Raw genomic sequence first — 15,048 nt, forward strand, 5'->3', positions numbered from 1 at the left:
TATGGGCACATCCAAGTGAAATGCTTTCCTGGTGAAAATCTCCACCCTATTGACTTTATTCACCAATGTAAGGATATGTTTGTTGTAGGAATGTCAGACAACATAAAAATTAAGTTAGTAAAACGGTTTCTAGAAGGGGAGGCCCTATCCTGGGCAAATGAGAATAATGATTCTTGGAATACGTTTGAAGAGTTTGAAGCCAAATTTATTTGTAAATTTTGGTCACAGTCCATACAAGCCAGATTAAAGTCAGAATTTCTAAATGGACCAGTGTATAGAGGGAAAGTAGGGGGAATGCAAAAATTTTGCAGAGATCAATTGAAAAAACTTGCTCACTTAAATAACTCTTTTGATATTATGACACAAATTGATGTTTTAAAAAGATTACCAGAGAGACTGCAGTGGGAATTGGTCCATGGACCAGACGATTCAATGGAAGAGTTCCTGAAATTTGTAGACAGATTAGATAGGGCCTTGGAAAGAGAAAATAACCAAAGTTTTGGTTCTGGCAACAACCAGTATGGGGGGTGGAACAGGAATGTAAATAGAGATTATTATGGGAGGAGAGACTTTGAAAATTTTGGAAATAATGCTCCAAATAGGGGAGATAGGAGATATGAAAATGATGTCAGAAACAATACACAGGAGGGAGGATGGAGGAGAGATAATAGGAATGATAGAAATAGGTATTGGGGAAGAGAACAAGATAGAAGGGGGTTTGTTGAAACTAGTGAACAAAACGACAACTACAAACGGACAGACCAAGGAAACCAGCCGGGAAACGGTGGACAGTCCCACTAGATGTCCGTAGTTTTGGGACTAGACAATATTATGACAGGACAACACATAACCAAAACTGGAAAAGGAGAGGATACAATGTAAAGAGTAAATACCATGAAAATACTGAAGTTGTTAGAATGAATAAATTAGAATTTAATAAAAGGTTTTGGGATACTATGAGTAAAAGTGATACAGTTAATAAAAACAGTATTCAAGCACAGGTAGTTAGTGAAAGTGCAGAAGTTGAAGGTATTGCAGAGTTCCATAGTTGGGCTGAAAAAGATACTGGTGTTAATAACAAGTCAGACACACCACAAGTAGAATCTATTTTGGGGGGTTTCTTTGATATGAAGGGGGATGACGAAGTGTTTCGTGGAGCAAAAGACTCTATTGCTGAGATTCAGATACATAGGGGGGAAACTGCAGATGGGGTTGTTGTTGAGGAGGAGGAAGAAGTAATAGAGGGACACTTAAATAATGATCCTAAATCAAGTGATGTTATTGATGAGAGTGTGGAGGAAGAAATAAAAGTATTTGTAGAATTGAAAAGTGATGTGGTAAAGGTAAGTGATGTGACAAACATGGGTAATAATGAGGTTAATTTAAGTGAAATGCAGACTAGGGAATGTGTATCTGAGGACAAGCTATTGCCTATTGGGAACTATGAAACGCTAATCTATGAGAATGGTAATAATAATAATATTAAAGAAAATATAAAGGGATTGAATGTAAATGTGTGTTTTCAAGAAAAAGGGGAAAAGTTTTTAGAAGTTTTGTGGAACAACTATGGGAACTGTATAAACAAAGATGCCTTTTGGAAAGAATTAGCAAAGGTAAGTGCAACCTTGTATCCTATATGGTGGACAAAAATCCGTAGTGGACTTTATAAAAAAGGGGGTGAAAACAGTAGGTTGTTAAGTGACAACACAGTGTTAAAAGGAACAGATGAAAACAAAGGTTTATGTTTAAATGTCAATGCTTTGCAAACAGAGAGGGATGTGGCTAAATGTAGGAAAGAGACATTAGACTTAGGAACTAAAGAAATTGAAAATGATCTATTGTTTGAAAATACTGAAATAGACAAAGATGTTGATCTAGGTTGGCTATATGTTAAAGTAAACATTGACATTAGTCCATTTGAAATAAAAGAAAGCCCACATCCAAATGCGTATAGACTTATCTTCCCCAGATCAAGAAGGTTATTTGGACTAAGAAACATCACTGAATTGAAACCATATAAACATGATTAAGCACATTTCCCTGTTTAAATACAGTTACTTACCCATTTTCCATAAAGCATGTGATCAGCAAAGATTTTTACTGGATGTGTCAAGTAGCAACTACCACTCATACTACAGACCCTGGAAAAGTTCCAGATTTCTGAGAGAATGTTTTTATATTTTTATTGTCACTATTGAATATTAAATTTGGAGACATCTCCTTTACTTGCAATGGGCAAGAAGGTGACCAACATTTATTATTTTCTTTTGTATTGTTGAATATGGGACATGATTGCACCAAATAAAAGACAATGTAAAAATTGTGGTGCAAGACCCATCATTGTGTTACTATTGTTTTCTTAGACATAAGATTTGTGGACAATTTTCTACAGCCAATCAGATGTTTACCAAATTTGATGTTTGTGTTATGTTGTGACCAATTTAAGTGTCCAATTTTAGTATTCATATGTTCTTGTACTATCTTGAATATGTGTCTCAATGGGAGACAAGTTTTTTTAAATATTTCGTTTCTTTTTTAAATGCATATTATATCCATACATGTGACTTCACTAGTGTGTGTATTTACATATCATGTCCATACTTATAATTATGTTCTTGGTTTTCATTTCTTTTATGTGGCTCAAAAGGAACAGACAGTGGCAATATTTTCATATGGACATATGACCTGTCCATCTATGTAATATATTTATGTTCCTTCTATTATCTTGACTAATCTGTGACTCAATGAGAGCTGACTTTGAAATAATTTACATATATATTTTTTATATATCTTAAAATCGCATGTGATATATTTGTGTGTGTTTTTTGATCATTTTCCATGTGGCTCACTGGGAGCAAAGATTAACATTTTTTTTTACTTTCATGTATTACTAAATATTTTTATTATGCTGTCATACTGATTGACATAACACAAAGTGCAGTTGAAACAACACAACTAAAATATTTTCAGGAAAAAGTCATTTTGAAACGGTGTAACGGTTGTTGTATACATACACATTATGCATAGTAATTGACACATTTGTCCTAGTCGGCTAATATCATTAACATTCTGTAAATGATATTACCCGAGGGGGGTATTGTAACGGAACATATTAAAGGCTTTACTTTAATGAAGTATGCGATCCCTTCGAAATTCAACCAGTTTAACGAGTATTTATGATTATAGAAAAGTTATTGTGTATGTTAACAATGATTGCACAACATGTCTCCATAAACAGTCAACCCATTAAATTATACTGAATAACTGACCCACACAAAAGTTAATATCACTTGATCACTGATACAGCAAATGCCATCATGTAAAAACACTAAGTTCATCTTAAATAATTAGTATGAAGTACGAAAAATAGTGGCCAACATAGGTATTTTGGATCTCCTTAAATAAAAATCACCCAGTGAAACCTATTTGTTCACTAGGAGCGTTTTCACTCAGTATTCACGTAATCAATCCTATTTTAGACGAAAACCAATGTAATTCTTCATAATTCATGTTACTTACTTATTTATGCAAATTAGAGAAGTCAATTGACAAACTTCTAAAAAACAGCCTTTTTGTAACAAAGAATTATTCTGTCAAGTCAACAAATCTGTCTGTCATTTTAATAACATGTTAAATTATGTCACTCGATGCAAATTAATAACTTTTCTGCACAAATTATGATAACAGATGTACATGTGACTCATAAACTGTATCTCTTTTTAGTAGTTCTTTGACAATGTTATAAATACAAGCAGCTAGAAGGGTCGAGAGGACAGTCGGAGGCAGTCGAGGCAGTCGGAATGTCACTTTGGTGAAGTGTGTTTCTGTGTTATTGTTTGGCAAAACAAGTCAAAGAACATGTAAAGGAAGTATTACTTTGTGTTGTGTTATGGTCTTTGGTGGACAGTGGAATTAATATGGCCACTAAAGTAATAAATATTTGATGTTTACATACGTGTTGGTTTCGCTCGTTCTTTATCATCAAAAGCACATGAAAAACATGGAACCTCATGTGTTCCCTAGACAACCAAATTTAGAGCCAGCATCAGCAACGAGACACAGCAGCGATCCAGCAAGCAGCAGCGATCCAGCAAGCAGCAGCGATTACTACAATACAATATTTTGTAATGGCGCCAACCTAACATCAAGTGCTAACAAGCTCCGTAAATGGGAGTGAAATAGTGCGTTTATCAGCAATTAGCAAAAGATAATCCAACGACGACTTTGGCGGACCATTTACAACATCTATCTGTACTTTACGTAGCAAAAAAGCACTTGAAGTCGAGTTCATTGACACAGTACCTGGCCGTTTCAATTTGGCCATGAGTCGTGTTTGATGGTGCCTGATGGGTATATCATGTCAGGCTCTTGCTCTTTAACACCATCTTCTGGTCCCAACCATTTGACCAGTTCGAAAACGTATTCAGACACAAGAAATTATCGTCATTTCCTATGACTGTCAGTGGATGCTTAAGCGAATCTTTCAGACGTTCACATTTATATTTTGTTTCAACTTTCACCACTTACTAACACTTTTCATTAAAGTAATGAAATTTGCTGTACTCTGATATTCACGCAGATTGTGTACCTCATCTAAAGCAAGAAGCCCCTGTACAAAGGACAGAGCGATTTCACACACAAATCATAGGAGTCTTTTATGATCAGTTTACTCTCAGTGGCATTGACCTTCTTTAAGGTAGAAAATGAAACGACTTTCAGTAGCGAATTTTTGCCTGTCTTTCCAAAATTAGGATATGTGAAGACCAGATGGAAATTTTTCCGATTAATTCAGTTCTTCCGACTGCATTTCAACATCTACATGCTATCAATGATAAAAATAGTGCTGAACAGGTCTAAAGGTTGGGAATAAGCAGTAGTCTTCTTGGTGGTGTTGCGGAATACGTCATACATTCTCTGTTTATGGAGTTGTTACCACTCACAACACAAACCACTTTAAAACCAATATTGTCCAAGTCCATTATAACATTTTTAAGATCAGTGAAAGATGACATATCTGAAGAGTGTTTATGGACAGATTGTGTACAAGTTCTTTAAATGAAGACAAAAGGCTTTGGATAATGAAAACATATAAAGAGATAGTTGTACTGTCTCCATTAAATGTTGTATTTAGAACATTACCTCCTTTATATGTCAATGTTTCGATGTGCATCTCATCAATCATTAATGAGACAACATGATCCTTTGTCTTTAAATAACTTAATGTAATAGTTACAGGCTTGGCGCAATCTCGGAATGCTGACTAGCTGCAGTGTCAGTGTATGCCGGGTGCAGAGTGTCTCCGCACCCAAAGTAGCAGCGTCATGCCTCTGGCTGCTTACACAGGCAGAACCTGTGTGGTTTTGACGTCGAATTTATGTCTTTCTTGGCTCACAATGGAGTACTTACGAATCCATATTTATTCATCATAAGCTGTGAGACACAACTATGACTGGTCGGCGTATTTTTATTGTTCTTATAAAAATAAAGTAGTGATGGTTAATAACTCAGTTTTCTTGTATTTCTGTGCCTCATGGACCCAATAACTGCACAACCGTGACAAATATCAGAGGAGACCCCCAGTTGAGGACAAAAAAGCTGTAACCGCCTCATAGAAATGGTGTCAGCACGGTGATGAATTATGGAAATACTGAAGTCCCGTGGAAATTGAGCGATGTGTGAACTTCCTACAGTTACGAATTCCTGCCATATCTCCATGGCGGATCAGAAGCAGCAGCACCAGCATGGACATCGTAAGACAACAAGGGGTCGTCCATCGTGGGAATTCAGGTTACTCTTCTAAAATTTCTCTACAATGCGAAAAGCAGTCTTGGATTTTTAAAACATTTCCTGTACTAGAGTGATTTTGTTGGAGTACATATATCGATATGGCAGAATGCAAGCTGAGTAACGCCGCCAATCTCCAAACCCGTATAAACAATTTGCAAAATGATTGTTTTGTTGATTTGTGTTAGGGAACCAAACAGAAAGGTCATCAGCCCCAACGGATTAGGGAAAGATGAAGAAGGAAGTCAGGCGTGTCCCTTCAAAGGAACCACCGCAGCATTTGCATGAAGAGGTTTAGGGGAATCAAGGAAAACCTAAATTAGGATGGCTGGCACAGGTTTGAACCATCATCCTCCCGAATGCGAGTCCAGTGTGCTAACCACTGCACCGCCTCACTCGGTTTGCGAAATGAGATTCAGCGTTTAAAAACTGACAGAAGTGAGCAAATGCTTCGATACGACTTGTCAAATGATAGCTCTTGCAGTACTGGCCCCATAAAGAATTTTTCATTATTGCCATTACCACTAGTTTTCAGCATGAAACCCAAAAAAGATGTAAAAGTAAGCAGTGCAACAAAGCGGACACAAAGCCACTTTTGCATTGGTGCCAAATTTAATCAAGATGTTGGCTATAGATATGGCAATGTCGCCCTGATGAGGTAATCTGATGACGTCACTGGATGATTTTAGAATTTTTTTCACCCCTCTCCCTCTCTGGTCTTACCTCACCCACTTACCTAAGCCCTCCCCTCTATTCCTTTACCCACAAAAATGCAGGGAAACGCTCAGTCTCTACTGAGTTGGTGTGGAAGGACGTAGGATGACTTTTTCTTTAGTTCATATTTTGGGATATAATCCTGCAAAGACTGATTACAAATTTTTTTCTTGTAAGTGTGTTCACATTGACAAGTGGAGATCAACTGACTTAGTTGACAATAGCGCCATCAGAGCGCGGGGAATGCGACCTGGCAACACAGCATCCAGTCGTATGATGGTGATGTCATGAGTAAAAAATTAGTGGGAAGTGCTTTGTGCTTGTTTACCTTGATGTGCAGTGACTTACTGTCTAGTTCACAATTCCACTACCGGAAGGCAAGCGAAATTGTGACATTGCAGGTGAAAAATTGGCAGGAACAAATGGCGGCACTATGAAGAGGTTGGTGATAGTAGGACAGTTGATTATCACTAAAGTACAGGAGAGTAGCCTCCTGCCAATATACAAGTAATGAGCTGTTAGGAAGGACATAAGGATAGGTGAGAACAGGACAGTAAACTGTCGCTGAAGAGAAGGGGTGTAGCCTTCTGCGAATCAACAAGTAAATAGTTGCTAGGAAGAAGATAGGCATGGGTAATAATATTGGGACAGCAAACCACTGTCCCAGTGCTCCTAAGAATCCCTGCCACTATATATGAGAGTCAGGTAGCAACAGCACTGGGGAAAGAAATGCGAGTCGCAAGTCGCTTAGGAAATTCATCGTATGATACTTCCTGTGAGATTAGTAGGCAGTATGCAACTCTAAAACCAGTTTTCTACAAGAAAAACTGTATGCATTACCTCGGAACTGCCAATACTGAACCTAGCGTCATTGCGCAAACTACGCATCTTCCGAACGCAAAAGTGGTAAAATTTAGCAGATCCAGTTCCAAGTCGCAGCCAACATTTCTGAGCCCAGTTACCAGGCGGCTGTAGAATTTCGTACGATTTGTTAAGACTCCAAGCTAGCAATGCATTTTAAACAGCTGCCCACATAGGATGATACATCTTAATAGAGTTGCTATGAGTGTTATGGGTAATGCTAAAAGTTTCTCTCCCACAAACTGCATCTACGGCAGAGAGAGAGGTAGTACCTGTCGCAACTGGTCGAAGGTTGGTTAGTTGATTTGGGGGAGAGGACCAAACAGCAATGTCATCAGTCCCATCGAATTGGAGAAGGATGTGCCGTTTCGAAGCAACCATCCTGGAATTTGTCTGAAGCGATTTAGGGAAATCACATAAAACATCAATCATTATAACCAGACGTGGGTTTTCAGCGTCGTCCTCCCGAATGCTAGATCAGTGAGCTAACTACCGTGCCATCTCGCCTGGTATCTTGTCAAAACCATACAGTTCATCCTCCCTGAAAGCTATTTTCCTTCATAAACAAAATTCCTACCAAGTATGTCTCACAAACAACTATAAACCGTTAATCGTTCTGAGTTGCAGCGATGGCTTCGGAGACATTCCTGGACGCTAACGGAAATGCTTTTTGCAAACCGAAACGTGCCAAAAATGCTGATCTTATGAACCACCTCATTCCGAAAACGTGTCTGTACTTGCAGCCCTGGATTTTCACGTGTCACCACTCTGTAGAAGTCTTCCTATTGGTTCCTGCTAAATTTGTCACTGACCTCCAGAACTCTGGAATCCCTAGCTTTCCTCACACCTCTCCATCGCCATCTCATCCCCACTCCTCCTACACTTGGAAATTGGCAAGAAAAGATCAATCTGCGCTGAGCTGTTGGTGCATTCAATTGATGAGATGTTGGTGTCAGACAGACAGAGCTCTTCTGACTGTGTTACCTGTAAGCACACAGTTGAGGCCTCTGACCATAGCTTCCCACATAAGAAATGGAAAGAAATCATGACAGACGAGCGTAAAAAGAATACTTTTCAGCAGATAATGGTTTCCGTCCTCAGTAGCTGAGTGGTCAGCTCGACAGAATGTCAATCCTAAGGGCCCAGGTTCGATTCCCGGGCTGGGTCAGACGTTTTCTCCGCTCAGGGACTGGGTATTGTGTGGTCCTAATCATCATCATTTCATCCCCATCGACGCCAAGTCGCCGAAGTGACGGTCAACTCGAAAGACTTGCACCCGGCGAAGGGTCTACCCGACGGGAAGCCCTAGTCACATGACAGCAGATAATGGTGATGCAATGGGATGGCTTGAAGATGCTTTTCGCAAATGATAACAATGGTTGCTGGTGGTCAAACAGCCGACTTTGTTTGAAATGAGTAGTCAGTCTGTCTATGCCTTCCACTGCACAAGAGGCGATATCTACCAGTCCAGCAAGTAAATGATGTGATTCTTAGGTGCTTTAGTGTGTGTAGGATCACACAGAGAGCAGTAATAAGCTGAACCAGGCACATCATGTCAGCAGCAGAATAGGAAGAAGCAGAGGAATAAGTGCCACTGCTTAATAATATTACATCTGTATGTATTACGTCCACGTCTGTAGTTGCTATTATCAACATCACATGTAATTGTTGTTCTTTTTCTTCTTCTTCTTCTTCCTCTTCTCCTTTGTTCAGTGGCACAACTGCCCTCCTGCTAGTCGAGAGTTGCAGCAGCACAACAACCCAGCTAGTCGGAATCTTCTCACGAAATTTCAGTTACCAACTTTCCACTCCAAAGGCTAAAATATTTTTTTTTAAATTCCGCCCTACATAGGTAGAAACTACACTCCTGGAAATGGAAAAAAGAACACTTTGACACCGGTGTGTCAGACCCACCATACTTGCTCCGGACACTCTGAGAGGGCTGTACAAGCAATGATCACACGCACGGCACAGCGGACACACCAGGAACCGCGGTGTTGGCCGTCGAATGGCGCTAGCTGCGCTGCATTTGTGCACCGCCGCCGTCAGTGTCAGCCAGTTTGCCGTGGCATACGGAGCTCCATCGCAGTCTTTAACACTGGTAGCATGCCGCGACAGCATGGACGTGAACCGTATGTGCAGTTGACGGACTTTGAGCGAGGGCGTATAGTGGGCATGCGGGAGGCCGGGTGGACGTACCGCCGAATTGCTCAACACGTGGGGCGTGAGGTCTCCACAGTACATCGATGTTGCCGCCAGTGGTCGGCGGAAGGTGCACGTGCCCGTCGACCTGGGACCGGACCGCAGCGACGCACGGATGCACGCCAAGACCGTAGGATCCTGCGCAGTGCCGTAGGGGACCGCACCGCCACTTCCCAGCAAATTAGGGACACTGTTGCTCCTGGGGTATCGGCGAGGACCATTCGCAACCGTCTCCATGAAGCTGGGCTACGGTCCCGCACACCGTTAGGCCGTCTTCCGCTCACGCCCCAACATCGTGCAGCCCGCCTCCATTGGTGTCGCGACAGGCGTGAATGGAGGGACGAATGGAGACGTGTCGTCTTCAGCGATGAGAGTAGCTTCTGCCTTGGTGCCAATGATGGTCGTATGCGTGTTTGGCGCCGTGCAGGTGAGCGCCACAATCAGGACTGCATACGACTGAGGCACACAGGGCCAACACCCGGCATCATGGTGTGGGGATCGATCTCCTACACTGGCCGTACACCACTGGTGATCGTCGAGGGGACACTGAATAGTGCACGGTACATCCAAACCGTCAACGAACCCATCGTTCTACCATTCCTAGACCGGCAAGGGAACTTGCTGTTCCAACAGGACAATGCACGTCCGCATGTATCCCGTGCCACCCAACGTGCTCTAGAAGGTGTAAGTCAACTACCCTGGCCAGCAAGATCTCCGGATCTGTCCCCCATTGAGCATGTTTGGGACTGGATGAAGCGTCGTCTCACGCGGTCTGCACGTCCAGCACGAACGCTGGTCCAACTGAGGCGCCAGGTGGAAATGGCATGGCAAGCCATTCCACAGGACTACATCCAGCATCTCTACGATCGTCTCCATGGGAGAATAGCAGCCTGCATTGCTGCGAAAGGTGGATATACGCTGTACTAGTGCCGACATTGTGCATGCTCTGTTGCCTGTGTCTATGTGCCTGTGGTTCTGTCAGTGTGATCATGTGATGTATCTGACCCCAGGAATGTGTCAATAAAGTTTCCCCTTCCTGGGACAATGAATTCACGGTGTTCTTATTTCAATTTCCAGGAGTGTATGATCATAATAAAATAAGGGAAATCAGAGCTTGCATGGAAAGATAAAGGTGTTCATTTCACCATGCGCTGTTCGAGAGTGGAATAAGAGAGAATTATTTGCGAAGGTACTCCGAAGAACCCTCTGCCAGGCACTTAAGTGTGATTTATAGAATAGTGATGTAGATGTAGATATAGTTGGAGACCTGCAGCTGTGACAGGGACTTGTAGCATATGGGGTCCTGTAGTGGAACTGATGAACAAGTTGGAGCAGGACTAGAACCAGCTATTGTTAGTGCTACTCATCGTTGAAGACACTCAGCAGCAGAGTTTAGACATACCTGTCCACGAGTCGCAAGAGCGAAGTGGAAGCTTTCAGTTTCCGCAGCCACAACCTGCTGGGAAACATTGGCAGTGCACCATGAGTCTCCAAGAGCATTGGTTCAGGTGACTAATGGGCTCCTACAGACACACCATTCATTGAACCTCAACACATTCCAATAGTACTGCAAGGACAGAGTTTAGATGTAGTGGATGAGAAGACAGCAATTTCTCCCAGTGCGCTACCACTATTCATTTCTACACGTAATCTAACTGTTAGTGTGTCAGTGCATCTGAAAATAGGGATAGAAGCAGCAGACAGTGGCTGATGTGTGGTGATGGAGATTGAGAATGTGATGGCTGGCGGTTTACTGAATCAGAATGGCGGAGGTAGGTATCATCATACATCAGTGCACAGTTGACATCGATTTCCCTCCTGGACATTTGATGTGATGTGCTGACTCTATCTGCCACATCAATGTATGATGACGCAGAGCTCAGGGTGAAATCTGGAGAGCTATCCAGTTCTTTACGGCATTCTACTCTTACGGACTCATTTGGACTAGGGATGGTGCTATCTCTTGCGTCATAGGGAGTGAACCATTGGCTGCCACGCATTTAAGCTTTATACAATGACTTTGTGAACTATCTTCGTATGTATAGGGTACATATGAATGACTTAGAACAATTCTTCATTTCATGTATCCATGCAGTGAGGAAGTCAGCTACTACTCCTTGAGTAGGTACAAATTTCACTCACACCAAATTTACTGGTGAAATACCTTAGATCTGCGATGTTCCTGTCCGTTTGAGGGAAATACGAGCAGAATTTTGTGCATGCAAGAAACAGTTATTCGAGAAATACTGTAGTTATATTAAAAGTGAACCAGTGGCTTCTGCATCCAATACACAATTCCTGACGTGTAACTTAAATAAATTATGGTAAATTGTGCATCTTGTTACTTTGTAACCCTCTTATTATAATGTAGCCATTGTAGCACAGTCGATAATGTAGTGAGTACACAAATTATTATTACAAGCCCTTTGCATGTAAATACCTGATGTAGTCGATATCATGTTAAGGTGTGTAAAAGAGCCCTGTCACAAGGACTTGGTTGTAATCGACGTATCCGTTGTTGGCATAGAACACCAGAAAAAGAAAAAGGAGATACTCCTTCCTGATAATATACAAGCAGTAAATGTGGGTGCACCCAACTGCAGCAGGACAAATTTCCTCATGTCATTGCTAACACACCAGGAAGGAGTTCATTTTGAGCATGTATAAGAATTTTCAAAAACGCTGTTTCAGCGCAAATACCAGCTGTTACAGGAGATAGTGCAAGGCTTCGATGGTTCCCGATGGAATAAGAAACCTGAATGATGGTAAGTACAGACGAAACTTCCAAGAGATTTTAGATATACATAATCATAAAAGAGGTGAGTATATTAGTATATATCACCCCATGGATAAAATAACATGAATGTCGAGGAACTCAACCTGAGAGGATGGGTATGAACAGGCAGAACATTCGCTTGTACATAGACGCAAAAATTCAGACCCTCGAACACAAAGTAGGAGGTGTTCGCAAGGATATAGTGACGTATTACACAACTCTTCTGAGATGTGTCAGAAGCTCAACAAACTCCACTGGCAGACGTTACAAGAGAGGCGTTGTGTATCACGTAGAGATTTACTATTGAAATTTCGGGACAGCACTGTTCAGGAGGAACCGGACAACATATATGAGGTGCATTCAAGTTCTAAGGCCTCCGATTTTTTTTCTAATTAACTACTCACCCGAAATCGATGAAACTGGCGTTACTTCTCGACGTAATCGCCCTGCAGACGTACACATTTTTCACAACGCTGACGCCATGATTCCATGGCAGCGGCGAAGGCTTCTTTAGGAGTCTGTTTTGACCACTGGAAAATCGCTGAGGCAATAGCAGCACGGCTGGTGAATGTGCGGCCACAGAGAGCGTCTTTCATTGTTGGAAAAAGCCAAAAGTCACTAGGAGCCAGGTCAGGTGAGTAGGGAGCATGAGGAATCACTTCAAAGTTGTTATCACCAAGAAACTGTTGCGTAACGTTAGCTCGATGTGCGGGTGCGTTGTCTTGGTGAAACAGCATACACACAGCCCTTCCCGGACGTTTTTGTTGCAGTTCAGGAAGGAATTTGTTCTTCAGAACATTTTCGTAGGATACACCTGTTACCGTAGTGCCCTTTGGAACGCAATGGGTAAGGATTATGCCCTCGCTGTCCCAGAACATGGACACCATCATTTTTTCAGCACTGGCGGTTACCCGAATTTTTTTTGGTGGCGGTGAGTCTGTGTGTTTCCATTGAGCTGACTGGCGCTTTGTTTCTGGATTGAAAAATGGCATCCACGTCTCATCTATTGTCACAATCGACGAAAAGAAAGTCCCATTCATGCTGTCGTTGCGCGTCAACATTGCTCAGAAACATGCCACATGGGCAGCCATGTGGTCGTCCGTCAGCATTCGTGGCACCCACCTGGATGACACTTTTCGCATTTTCAGGTCGTCATGCAGGATTGTGTGCACAGAACCCACAGAAATGCCAACTCTGGAGGCGATCTGTTCAACAGTCATTCGGCGATCCCCCAAAACAATTCTCTCCACTTTCTCGATCATGTCGTCAGACCGGCTTGTGCGAGCCCGAGGTTGTTTCGGTTTGTTGTCACAGGATGTTCTGCCTTCATTAAACTGTTGCACCCACGAACGCACTTTCGACACATCCATAACTCCATCACCACATGTCTCCTTCAACTGTCGATGAATTTCAGTTGGTTTCACACCACGCAAATTCAGAAAACGAATGATTGCATGCTGTTCAAGTAAGGAAAACGTCGCCATTTTAAGTATTTAAAACAGTTCTCATTCTCGCTGCTGGCGGTAAAATTCCATCTGCCGTACGGTGCTGCCATCTATGGGACGTATTGACAATGAACACGGCCTCATTTTAAAACAATGTGCATGTTTCTATCTCTTTCCAGTCTGGAGAAAAAAAATCGGAGGCCTTAGAACTTGAATGCACCTCGTACTTCCCCCCCCCCCCCCCCCCACATACATCTCGCGTATTGACCATGACCAGAAAATTCGAGAAATTAGAGCCAATACAGAGGCTTCCCTACAATCATTCTTCCCACGCACTATTCGCGAGTGGAACAGGGTTAGAGGGATCAGATAGTGATACCGAAAGTACCCTCTGCCACACACCATTAGGTGGCTTGCGTTGTATGACGTACATGTAGACGTAGATGAAACAAAATCACAAAATATCAAGTCAATCCAGTTCATGTTTTGCTTAGAACGAATGTGAAAAATTCGTAAACGGGCTAATTTTGCTACTCGGCAAAGGAAGGAAGCATTATCTAAATTTAAAATGATTTTCCGTGTAATGTCGAATGAATGAATGTTGCGGTTTCTTATGACTGAGTTGAATTGTGTACTACACATTAGATAACACAAGATACACCCGGGAATGGCAAAGTTAAGGCTTCTGCGATACCTTGTCCCGACCCATTTCGCGAACTGACACAGCGGTTCACGCACTGTCAGAGCAGTGCAACTGAGGAGCACGTTGATCGTTGACAAGACTGCCCCTCAGTCGGCGAATGGGTGGTCCCTGACACTTGCAGTGAGCTCGGTGCGGCAGCTTCGTGCACCTGGGACAGCCCACAAGGTAAAGCATCTTTGTAGATGTCCCTCTCGCAACGCCCCAGTGTTGTCACAGCTATGTAGCCGGAACCATTTTCGCCTGCGCCAGTTGAAAGCTGGCCACACCGCTACGAGATGTCAGGGAACTTATTACGGCATTTCGACTACGGCAGTGAGAAATTGGATGTTGTCCTATCAAAAGAACACGTGTAGATGATGGTTTGGTAACTAAAGCAAAATAGGCTTTATTTATGTTTCAATGTTCTTCCAGCATAAGAACAAGTTATTTTAGGCTACGATAGTCCGCAACTCGTGGTCGTATGGTAGCGTTCTCGCTTCCCACTCCCGGGTTCGATTCCCGGCGGGGTCAGGGATTTTCTCCTGATGACCATAGATGTTAAGTCCCATAGTGCTCAGAGCCAT

The sequence above is a fragment of the Schistocerca nitens genome, chromosome 11 (genome assembly GCF_023898315.1).
Source record: "Schistocerca nitens isolate TAMUIC-IGC-003100 chromosome 11, iqSchNite1.1, whole genome shotgun sequence".
In the NCBI taxonomy this organism is placed as follows: domain Eukaryota; kingdom Metazoa; phylum Arthropoda; class Insecta; order Orthoptera; family Acrididae; genus Schistocerca; species Schistocerca nitens.